This window comes from Panthera onca, chromosome A3 (genome assembly GCF_046562875.1).
Source record: "Panthera onca isolate mPanOnc1 chromosome A3, mPanOnc1 haplotype 2, whole genome shotgun sequence".
Classification (NCBI taxonomy): Eukaryota; Metazoa; Chordata; class Mammalia; order Carnivora; family Felidae; genus Panthera; species Panthera onca.
In genome coordinates, this window is record NC_138341.1 from 8,070,523 (window position 1) to 8,082,923 (window position 12,401).

Consider the following 12,401-nt stretch of genomic DNA (forward strand, 5'->3'; position numbering starts at 1 on the left):
TCCGAGACCTGGTTTGGCCTCTTGGTTGATGTCACCTTGGTCAAGTCGCGTCTCCTCTCCGGGTGTCCGTTTTCTCAGCGCAGACAATGGAGATATGGGCGTCCCCACCACCCTTGGCTCTCTGCAGCTCTTGGGCACTACTCAGCGTGAGGCACTTATGCGGGAGGTTAAGCAGGTCACGGTTGGGGACCGGATGTGGGAGCCGGAGGCAGAAGGTCTTCATTATTCAGGAGGGTGACGGCCCTTTCCTTCACGGTGGGAAGACAGCGGGGGAAAAGGATGGGGTGACAGGACGGCCCCATCTCTGTAAGGAAGGGGAGGCGGTTTGGGAAGAGCAGGCCTTAGACGCCACGAGTGTTCAGAACTCAGGAACGCACGTGTCCGTAGTGGCTTGTTTTCCTAGCTCTTCTTAATTTTTTTGCTCGATTCACGAGCATGCATCAGAGTTAATGAAGCAATTCTATGATTAAGCCACAAAGAAATCTAGGAGGCAATGCACTTGGATTTCAGTGGAATTATTAGATACGGGGGGGGAAACACTTGTAAGAGAATTACGTATAAATCTCCGCATTACCCCTTTGTACCCCAGCCGTGAAAAGAATCCGATCACTCAAAGAGCTCAGAAACGAACTATTTCATGAGTTTTGGTAAAAAGCAAAAGCATTTCTATTTCCGGTGGAAGACTTTGCGAAGCCCTTCAAAATGTAGATCTGAAACTCCGTTTCTGGTTTAACATCTACTGCGAAGGCTGGAATCACTTTGCACTTTCAAAGCAGCGTGTGATGCTGTTGAAAGCCATCAGGATTTGCTCTGGCAGAACTAATACCTGCTAAGATGCCGGGGTGCCATTCCCTTCTTTGCAGTGAATCATCAAACATGTTTTAAGTTATATTTGTGTTGATGGAGAGGTGGAGGCTTTAGGACATGGTGGGGTTGTGGCAGGGACTGGGTGGGGGAGTCTCAGCCAGGCAGAGTCTGGAGAGAGCCCGAGGAGCCTATACCATGTGACCTTGGGGTCCCTGTCCTATTTCCTGCGAGTAACCTTGACCTCGGCCTCGACACATATTTGTGCGGTTCGGCAATTGACAGGGCTCCTTCCCGGGCATTACTTGCATGGTTTCAGAGCCTTCTTAGAAACAGGTACAAATAGTTTCCTTCAAAGGGCACACGCGGCTCCTAGTCTCAGAATGTGGGCAAATTTGTATGCACTCTGCCGAGTTAGACATACGTGTGTATTAATGGGGTGTCGGGAGTGAGACAGGGAGGCAAGATGGATGATGGAGAGAACACTGGCTGTGGATCCAGGAAGATCTGAGTTCAAAGCATGGCTCGGTCACTTACTGGTTACTTGACCTGGGTGCTAATTCGCTTCCGAATCTTATTTTCCTTTTCTCTACAACTGAGCCGGTTACAGTAGCTTCCTCTGAAGGGTATAGTGAGGCATAAATGAGACGAGGATTGTGGAAGCACTTTGTAAGGGATGAAGCATCCCCAAAATGCTCAAACTTGGAATTTACCAGCAAACCTGGCATGTTTCAAGAAGGGGGTGATCAAAGCATTGGAGGACCCTGAAGCCATGTCACAAGTTTGAGGTGACAGAGCCTGACATAACCATGCCTTCTATTTCCAGGGGCTGCTTTGCTGGGCACCGTTTAGGTGGAGAGGTGACAGAGTGCAGCGGCCCTCTAGGGGGCTTGCACGAGCCATGCCTGAGACTCGGCCCTCACCAGGGCCTGGCCCATGGCCTCCGTCCGTGACAGCTAGACCCAGGGAACCGGGTGGTGGCGTCTAGGAGCCTAGGTCCACAAGAGACAGGGACCCTCCTCCTCTGCCCCTCTTCCTCCCTCCTTTTTGGGTTATTTCTCTCTGGCTGGCAAGGTATTCAAAGAGCTCTAATTACTTAGTTGTCATGTTGCATTTAATTGTTTGCCCATAAAGTGATTCACTTAATAAACTTTATTCAAACGTACTTCTTTGCACCGTGTTTGAATGAGAATATTCAGCAAAGGGTGGCTGTGGCATTGACCCCGGGACCCTGGTCTTCGTATCGGAAGACGGAGGCTGGGATGCAAGAACTTCTGTTACTCAGCAAGTCGGGGGCCCCCGTGATCCCCAGTTTCCTTTGCAGGAAATCGCGGAGATGACAAGTCCTTCGGAGATCCGGCTCCGATCACATGGTGTAGATGCTCTGTGTTAAGTGGGGAGATGTGAGGAATTCTTGGCTGAACAGGTACCCTCTGGGGGATCAGGCAATTATACTCCAGGGAGGCGTCATGAGGTCCCATTCATAAGAAGGATCTTCAGACTGGGAAGAATTGCTCAAGGGGATTCTGGACGCTTCTGTGAAGTCTTTGTGCCCCGGGGAATTCTTTATGAGGTAGTTAAGCCAGCAGACCCTGGCCCTCAGGCAATTCTCAGTTCCCCTATAAACTCTATGATGGCCTGGGGCGATGGTCAACCAATTCCCACCCCTCGCCCGCCAATATTGAAGGATGGGGAAAGGAGTCCTTAAGAGCGTATCTCCCTTATGTCACTGGTTTTGGTGTTTGAAAACTTGTTTCAGTCTGCGGAGGGGGGGATGGTGCGTAACAAAATACCATAGACACAGTAGCTTCAACAATGGAGATGCATTTGGAGGTAGGGAGTCTGAGACCAGGAGGCCACCACAGCCGGTTGTTGGTTGAGGGCCCCTGGGTTGCATCCGGCCGCCATCTTGCTGTTTTGTCACACGGTCTGGCCTCTCCGTACTCTTCCTACAAGGCCACCAGTCCCATTGGGTCAGAGCTCTACCCTCATGACCTCACTTAACCTTCGTCACCTCCTTGGAGGCCCCGATTCCGATACTGTCATGCAGGGGGAGGGCCTTGACGCATGAGTTTCAGGGGACACAACTTGGGCCGGCAAAACTCAAGTGTCGAGTGGGCAGAAGTGGAAGCTGCCGGGGCCTTGCCGTGGGACTTACGTGGGCCCAAGCCCTGCCCTGCGCCCGTAGCTGAGGGACTTGGGCAAGTACTCACCCCTGTCAGCCTATTTCTCTCCTGGGAGATGGGGTAAGGGGGTCACAGCATGCAAGGTTTGTGCAAGGATTAGTCAAGGGTGCTGAGATGTGAAGTGAGGTTCGTGAGCAAACGGCTAAGAATTCTTGAGACGCCTTCGGCGCAAAGAGGCGATTTTATTAAAGCACAGGGACAGGACCCGTGGGCAGAATGAGCTGCACTGGGGTTGTGAGGGGCAACTGATTATATACTTGTAGGTTGGTGAGGGGTGGGGCTAGAGATAAAGTTTTTTATTTTATTTTTTCTAATTTTTTTTTTTTTTTTTGAGAGACAGACAGACAGAGTCCGAGCAGGGTGGGGGGTGGTTGCTGAGAGAGAGGGAGACACAGAATCCAAAGCAGGCTCCAGGCTCCAAGCTGTCAGCACAGAGCCCAACGCGGGGCTCGAACCCACGAACCACGAGATCATGACCTGAGCTGAAGTCAGACACTTAACCGACTGAGCCACCCAGACGCCCCTAGGTAAAGTCAGTTTTTAAGGAATTTCTGTATGCTGAAAGCAGGGGCTCACAGGACCCTGAAGATTTAGCAATTGTCAAGGTTGCTCTTAGTTTTTAAGGAAGCGTAAACACAAAGGCGTCAGGGCGGCCATAAACGTCTTGGGGAACGTTCCACACTGCAGGTCTCTGACATGTCTCAATGGGCTGCAGGCTGTAAGGGAATTTAATTTAAACTACATTTTTCTTGCCTTTGTTTCCCTCATCAAAGGGGACGATTGGGAAGCACCGAGAACACCAGCTGGCGCCTTGCCGTCCTCGGTGACTGGCCACTCCTCCCCTTTCTGCCCTCTCGTGAGACACCAGCCTCGGCATCTTGCTCTTTGAATGATCAAGCGGTTGAGCTGTCTCTAGGGTCTGCTTCTGCCCCTCTGCTTTGGAAGTCTGTCGTCCTGAGAGGAGAGCACATCGTCCAGGAGGGGCTCTGTCTGTTCCCAGTGAGGATAATCACACTGAACTCTCAAGGTTATTGAAATGAACCAAGATACCATAGGGGGAGACACCTCATTCAGTTCCTGGCAGGTGGCAATGATAAACATTCTTGTACCGTGGCTCCAGGTGGGGCTGAGTTGGGACGATATCAGTCAACAGAGATGCACTGAGCACCTACTATGTGCCAGGCACTAGGGATAGCACAGTGGGAAAGACCGGCACGACCTCCCTCTCGGGGAACGTGGAGTCTCAGGGGAGAAGGCAAACATTAACCAGATTGCGAAAGCTCCCGTCTGTGGTCTTGGGTCCATGGTCACCCGATGGGCCTCCCACTCCTGCTGCTGCACAGAAGACGTCCTCGGGAGGAGCGCCCTTGGGTTCCGCGGAGTCATCCCTTCCAGGAGAGGTTCCCGGGCAAGAGAGCACTGCGGTTCCTGCCCTAAGTCCCTGGCACCTCATCAAATGCCAGCTCACCTTCCAGCTATGCACTCCCTCCCGGCCATCTCCTGTTTTGGTGTCCTCTGGGCTGCCCCTCCGGGTGTCCATGAGTCACAGAGCCGCTCCAGAAACTCCTGGTCCCTCTCCGGGCTGAGAAGAGAATTCTGTTCACAACAAATTCCGGGGAAGCGGGAACCCCAGCGGTTGACAACGCATACAAATGATTGCAGGTGCCCTGGGTTTCATCCTCTCCTGCTCCCCTCTTGCCCTCCCAGCTGGGCCAGGGACCTGCTGGGTGACGCGGGCAGGCTTGTGCCCTCTTGCTGGTGTTGAGGGCCTCATGGTCTGCAAAACTCTTAGCTGGTTCGAGGCAGCCTGACTGGGTTTAAACATCACCCAAGGGGCGCCTGGGTGAGTCAGTTAAGTGTCCGACTTTGGCTCAGGTCATGATCTCACGGTCCGTGAGTTCGAGCCCCGCGTCGGGCTCTGTGCTGACAGCTCAGAGCCTGGAGCCTGCTTCGGACTCTGTGTCTCCCTCTCTCTCTGACCCTCCCTCATTCATGCTCTGTCTCTCTCTGTCTCAAAAATAAATACATGTGTTTTTGTTTTTGTTTTTGTTTTAAAGAAGGAATTCTTGAGATGCCTTTGGCACAAAAAAGGTGATTTGATTAAAGCACAGGGACAGGACCCGTGGTGATTTGATTAAAGCAGGAAGAGCTGTGCTGGGTTTGTGAAGAGTGATTAGTTACATACTAGGGTGTTGGGAGAGGTAAAGGCGCAAGGGAGGCTTCCAGAAGGACTATGATGTGCTAACGAGGACTCCCAAGATACCAGAGGCCTTGCTATTAAGCTAAGGTTGTTTTCCCTCTTATAGGGCATTATTGCTACAGTAGGGGGTTCCCGGAGAAAGGTTCTACTCTGTATTTGCCTCAAGGATGTGTCAGTGGGCTGCAGGTCATAAGGAAACGTAATTTCACCTGCCATTTCCTTCTTGCCTTTGTTCCCCACATCACCATGGAGGGGAGGGTGATGTTGGGGCTCCAGGAAACGGAGGCTACAGGTTTCTGTCGGTAAGATCGCCTTTTCCTTGATGGAGACTCCTGTCCTGCGGGACTGTGATCTCTGTCAGTTACCCATTTGTTTCCTTTCCTTTCCTTTGTCCTGGGGCAGCCGGGAGTGCTGGAGAATGTCGCACAGATCCCACCTGGGGGGGGGGGGGTGTTGTTAACTCGTACTTGGCCCTCAGCTTGCCTTATGCTCCCTCATCAAAGGCGTAGGGATGGCCAAGCGACGAGAGGGAAGAAACTTGGATCCCTAAATGACCTCACTGAGCAGAGACACCTGCCAACATTGGCCTACTGCCCACATTCAGAGTGTTATGTGAAAGAAAAACACATTTCTATTTTAAGGCACTGTATTTGGGGGCCTCTGACATAGCAGCGTAGCCTAATATATATGCGAGCTAACATAAGGCGTGGCTAGGTGCCTAATTATCTGCAATGTGGTTTTATGCCGGATTCGGTTTAGATTTATGTTATTTATTTCTACCGTTACTCTAACAGAGATTGCTAAGGCTTCTCAAGACATTGTAGTAGACCTATTTCCCCTCTTTGGCTGATAATTTTGAATTCCTTTTAATTTTAAAACCAAGTATACGTGAGGGGACACATGAAAGATAGCACTCTTGACACGCCTGGGGACTTATTCGTATCAGGCAGTGGCAGTTATATCATCTGGTGGGTTCCCTTTACGCTTTGACTTCCAGGAAAGTTAGAGCCAGTTTAGTTAAACGCTCGCTATAAACCTTTATTGCTATACGTTTCTTTTTATCGTACTTCTTCCCCTATGTATCTTTCACGTCTGTTTGTTTTATTTTTTTTTTATAAGATTTTTTAGATGGTTATTTATTTGAGAGACAGCATGCGCAGAGGAGGGGCAGAGAGAGGAGACAGAGGATTCCAAGCGGGCTCCGCGGTGACAGCAGAAAGCCCCGTGCGGGGCTCGAACCCACAAACCGTGAGGACGTGACTTGGGCCGAAGCTGGACGTGTAACCGACTGAGCAGCCCAGGGGCCCCACATTTGTTTGTTAGGAGGTTCACTGCTCCTACTGTCACGCTCCCGGGTGCCTTGTCCATGCCCTTCCTCTGTCATCTGTGTCCTGTCCCCTCTTTCCCTGAGCTCCTGCTTTCCCAATGACTCAATGAAGTGTTTTCTCTGTGCACCGGTGGCCTTCCATACAGAGCACTCCCCTCGGACTTCTGTTGGAACTTCTAGCACACTGAATTTGCTTTCGCAGTTTGACGTCCCTGCTGGAGTGTGACCATTGTGACCCTCACTGCTGGTCGTGCCTTTCGCACGTAAGGGTGAATTTGTCCCAGACCAATTCACTGTAAGTTAGTCTCTTGCAAACCCCCCTGGAGACAAGGTAAAGCCAAGAGCTTAAAGCAATCCATTCTGGTAGAAGCTGTCACCGTAGGACTTTAGTTCCAGCCCCTGATAATGACATAGGAGGGGCTGGTGCCCTTCAAAGCATGGAGGCTGTGATGGCAGGGCTGACTTGGAACCAGACCCACGCCAGGCCTCATGTTGGATCCTAGCTTTTATCAGGCTGGGGGAGGAGCCTGTGTCCCACTAATCATGCAGCTAAAAAGCCATAGCCCGAGGACAGGGTCCGTTCCTCTCCCAGATTCTGATGTCCCCTGCTACTGCTCCATGAGTCCCCTCCGTGAACAGGCTCCAGCAGGCCACGGCTGTCTGGCCGTTCATCCTGCTTCCCTGACACCCTGGGCCCCCCTTCTTCCCTTAGTCATGGAACCTCATGAGTGTTTTGGCACACGTGGCCGCCGGAGAGGGATTTTTTTTCCCGGGTACTCTTGCAGCCCATATGACAATAGGACCAAGAGTTAGCCAACGGAGTGTAGACAGAAGTGATGTGTGCATTTCCAGATCACATTTTTTTAAAAGTTTTTTTATCTTTATTTATTTTTGAAAGACAGACAGAGAGAGAGAGAGAGAGAAAGCGGGGGAGCGACAAAGAGAGAGGGAGACACAGAATCCGCAGCAGGCTCCGGGCTCTGAGAGTCAGCACAGAGCCCGACGCGGGGCTCGAACTCACGAACCGTGAGATCATGACCTGAGCCAAAGTCGGACGCTCAACCTACTGAGCCACCCAGGCGCCCCTACATTTTTTTTTTTTTAATTAGGAAATTGTGTGCCTCCACACCACCCAGCCCCATCTCTGTTTCCTGTGGGCTGGAATGTGGAGTGACAATATGAGGAAATTTTGACCATGGCCCAAAGATAACAGCCTAGGGTAGGACAAAACGATGAGCTAGGCAGGCCTTGAGTGCTGGGAATGTTCTGTACCTCCATCTGGGGGGTAGTTTCACGGATGTGTACATACGTAAGAATTGATTGAGCTACCCTCTGAATATTTCCGAACTGTATTTTACAGAAGTTATGCCACAGCAAAAAAAAAAAAAAAAAAGAGAGAGAGAGAGAGAGGGGGGGGTGGGGAACCTGGTTCCCTGAATGACCTTATGGAGTAGAATTTACCTGTCGCTGGTCCCACGGCAGCGGGGCCACCCTGGCTGGAGACCAGGCCACAGGACTCTATTAGGACCATTCACGAGGCCTTACAGAATGAGCGGTAAGCCGCCAAGGAGGCCGAGGGTGGGAGCGGGGATCATTCTAGACAGCAGGAGTGAAGGCCCAGAGGGGAGAAAGCACGGACGTTTTCGCGTGGTGTAACTAAAGCCCTGGGTGTGCATGGCGTGAGGGCCACGGGGGCAAGGGCCTGTCCTGTGGTGCCTCCCTTGACAGCGAAGCCCGAAGGTGGAGGGAGGTTCAGTCATCTGTCCTCTGACATCACTGCTGACATCATTCATTCATTTGTTCTTTCACTGAGCAGGAACGAGGTTCTCTGTGGGACCTGGCGGTGGGCCCGTGGGATAGAGCACCCTCCCTGGAGGGGCACCAAGGCTGTAGGGACCCCACTCGGCCCCCTTATTCCGGATCATCTCCCTGAGGTACCACAGATAAGTCCCGAAGATCCCCCTTTCCCAAAGAGCATTTTCCCGGAACGCTAATGTTTTGGGTTTTGGTTTTTTTTTTTTTGAGGAAAAAAGTTCTGTGGTAAAATAAACTGAGAAAGTGGGTTTGCTTCCTCCTGCTTGGAAATTCTTGCAGGTCAGCTTCTTAAAGTCTTCTGGGAAGTAAAGAATATTTAAAATTTTGTGTATGAGCTTCCCAGGCCCGCTGTCACAAAGTCCCACAGTCCAGGGGGGTGGTGAAAACAACAGAAACTTATTCTCTTATTGTCCTGGAAGCTGGAAGTCCCGAAGGAAGGTGCGGCCGGGCCGAGCTGGTGGTGAGAGCGGTTCACCTGGGGACTGAGGTGACCACACGGGAGGCCTCCTGGGGCAGAAAGGGCAGTTCTGGGTTCCTCCTTGAGGCCTGGGGGTGGGGACAGGGAAGGCCCACAGGAGCCAGCTTTTCCAGGACTGTACCACAGGAGGCTTTCAGGCCTGCACGGGGGAGAGGGGGGCCCGACGAACACGGGGTGCAGCAGAATTTGGGTCCAGGTTACCCTCTCCACCTCACCACCCGTCAGAGCCAAAAAGCTGCGGAAACGCAGCATCTGTGGGTCCCGGCTCCTGTCACACCTGGGCCTGTGCCACCTCGCAGGCTCCAGGGGCTGATGTGGGTGGCGTTTTCACATCTCCTGAGCTAGTTTATGGAAAGCACTCAAAATAAACCCCACGTCTATAAACAAGTTTCCTTCCTGCTTATCAATTTTCCCCTCAGCTGGGCTTTGCAATTACGTACGTAACGCCCACCTCACGCCCTTCCCCCCCCCCCCCCCCCCATTTGTTGCCTCCTGGGAGAAGATTAAGGAAAATTTACCATTTTCTCCGTGGTAAAAAAAAGACAGGGATTCAAGTTCAGGGCTTGCCACCGACCTGCTGTGTGACCTTCAGCATAGACTCTAACTCCCATCTTTGCCTTTATAAAATGGAAGCCATGACACCACCAGCCCTGCTGACCTTCCTCATCGCCATCCTGTGCCAGGGACTATTATAGAAGCAGTGACTCTCAAAGTTCCTCGTCAGGTGCAATGCACAAAATGTACCTTGTAAGTGCGTTACATATCTTTATTTATAGCTCTTTCTATACAAAAATATGGTACTTAGTCATGTATTAATCAGAAGAAATTAGCATAAAAGTGTTTCCTTTCTCTCTTTTAAGGATAAACTTTTAGAAGGAAAAAGTAAAAGGAAACATTCTCTGAATACGCTAATAAGAAGAATGCATCTTTTTTTTTTTAATGTTTATTTATTTTCCAGAGAGAGAGAGAGAGAGAGAGAGGGACAGAGCATGAGTGGGGGAGGGGCAGAAAGAGAGGGAGACAAGAGAATCCGAAGCAGGCTCCGGGCTCCGAGCTGTCAGCACAGAGCCCGACGCCGGGCTCGAACCCACGAACCGTGAGATCGTGACCTGAGCCCAAGTCGGACGCGTAACCCACCGAGCCACGCAGGTGCCCCAGAAGAACGCGTCTTTTAGGTCAGGTTTATTGGGAATGTAAAGGACCTATCCCAAAATTGGGGCGTGCGGTTTTGGGAGATTTGCCAATTACGTCCAGTCGTGCAAACATCATCCCAATCGGGACAGAGTATTTGTGTCATCCCCAAAGTGGACCGGGTCCCCTCTGAAGCCGGTCACACCTCCCCTCCCCCAGCCCCTGGCAACCTCAGGTTGGATTTTTGCCCTTAGAGTTCTCCTTTCTCTAAACGGCATATCCGTGAAATCGTACAGGAGCTCTTCCTGTTTGGCTTCTTTCTCTCCACCTGACGCTTCTAAGATTCATCCGTGTTGTTGAACGTGTCAGGAGTTCATTCCTTTCGCCTGCTGAGGCCGCGGTACGGATGCAACCACCGTTGTTTATCTGCTCACGCACTGGCAGACGTTTGGGTTGTCTCCAGTTTGGACTTATGACAAATGCAGCTTCTGGGAGCATCCATGTACGACTCCTTCTATGGCCATGCTTTCCTTTCTTTTGGATAAATACCTCGATGGGGGAATGACTGGATCATCCGGTAGGAGTATGTGTAACTTTTTGAGACACTGTCCCACTGTCGTCCACCGTGACTGCCCACCGGCATGGAGAGTTCGATAGCTTCGCATCTTTCTGAGTCTTTAATATTGTCAAGATATATATATATATATATCTTGACAATATTATATATATTATTATATATATATATATTTAACTTTAGCTGTCCCCCCAGGTGTGTGGTGATGTCCCCTCGTGGTTTTAATTTGTATTTCCATAATGACTAATGATACTGAGCATCTTTTTTTTTTAATATTTATTTATTCTTGAGAGAGAGAGACAGACAGACAGACAGAGCATGAGCGGGGGAGGGGCAGAGAGAGAGAGGGAGACACAGAATCCGAAGCAGGCTCCAGGCTCGGAGCTGTTAGCACAGAGCCTGACGTGGGACTTGAACCCACGAACTGCGAGATCATGACCCGCCACCAGGCGCCCCGATGATATTGAACATCTTTTCATGTACTTATTTACCATCCGTATTTCTTCTTCCCTGAAGTGTCTGCTCAGATATTTTGCCTGATCTTAAAATTGGCTCGTGGTGTTGAATTCTGAGACTTTTGAAATACTTCGGGGACAGGTTGTCTTCCATAATATGTGTGTTTTGAAAATATTTTTTCAGTCTATGATTTGTTTTTTTTTCATTTCCGTTTTCTTGAGTGTCTTTCAAAGAGCAGTTTTCTTAATTTTGATGAAGTTCGAGTTTTTCCTATTTTGATTACTACTTTTTGTGTCTTATGTAGAAAAGAAATTAAAAAAAAACCTTTGCCCAATTCCCACATCAGAAAGATTTTCTTTTATGTTTTCTTAGGGTTTTATTGTTTTAGGTTTTACATTTATGTCTATGATATATTTTGATATGATATATAATTTTTGTATATGATGTGAGGTATGGGCTGGGGTTCTTTTATTTTTCTGTGTGTAGGGATATCCAATCGTTCTCACACCATTTGCTGAAAAAATGTATCTCTCTCCACCAATGACCTTTTCATCTCAGTGAAACATCAGTGGACCCTACGTGTAGGGTTCTGTTTCTGGATTCTCTATTTTGTTCCATTGATCTAAATGGTTTTTCTTTCACCAATATCACACTGTCCTGACTACTGTGGCTTTATATTAAATTTTAAAATCAAATTATGTGATTTCTCCAACTTTGTTCTTATTTTTCAAAATTGTTAGACTCTTTTAATTTTTTTCTTTGAAGCTCCAGACACATTTTTGGTCGATTTCTACAAAAGAGCCTGTTGAGATTTGAATTTGTATCACTTAGAATCTATAGATCAACTTTAGGAGAATTGACATATTAATAAGATTGAGTCTTCTTTTTTTTTAATGTTTATTTTTGAGAGAGAGAGAGAGAGAGAGAGAGACAGAATGTGAGCGGGGGAGGAGCAGAGGGAGAGGGAGACACGGAATCTGAAGCAGGCTCCAGGCTCTGAACTGTCAGCACGGCTGACACGAGACCATGACCTGAGCCAAAGTCAGACGCTTAACCGACTGAGCCACCCAGGTGCCCCTAAAATTGAGTCTTCTGATCCAGGAACACGACATACACATTTACTTAGGTCTTCTTTGATTTCACTTAGCTTTGTATAGTTTTCAGCAAACAGAAAACTACATATTTAAAAAACTTTCTTACCAAATATTTCATGCTTTTGGTTCTATTCTAAATAAATGTATTCATTTGTATTATATATGAATATTTCTATATTCCTATTTCCAATTGCTCATTGCTAGTATATAGAAATATAGTGGACTTTCATACCCTGATCTTGTGTCCTGTGACCTGGCTAAGCGAGTAGCTTTCGGTGTGGATTCTTTATGGTTTTCTAGGTAGACGATCCCATCCTCTGTAAATGAAGGCAATTT

The 12,401-nt window shown here is 49.2% G+C and overlaps 1 long non-coding RNA gene across 1 annotated transcript; it reads left to right on the top strand.

Moving 5' to 3' along the window:
- Positions 1–4,365: 4,365 nt before the first annotated feature.
- On the top strand, positions 4,366–8,497 carry LOC132687558 (uncharacterized). The gene is made up of 3 exons (XR_009614185.3): positions 4,366–4,652; positions 6,720–6,812; positions 8,334–8,497. It is a non-coding gene; the product is annotated as an uncharacterized LOC132687558 (long non-coding RNA).
- The last annotated feature ends 3,904 nt before the right edge of the window (positions 8,498–12,401 follow it).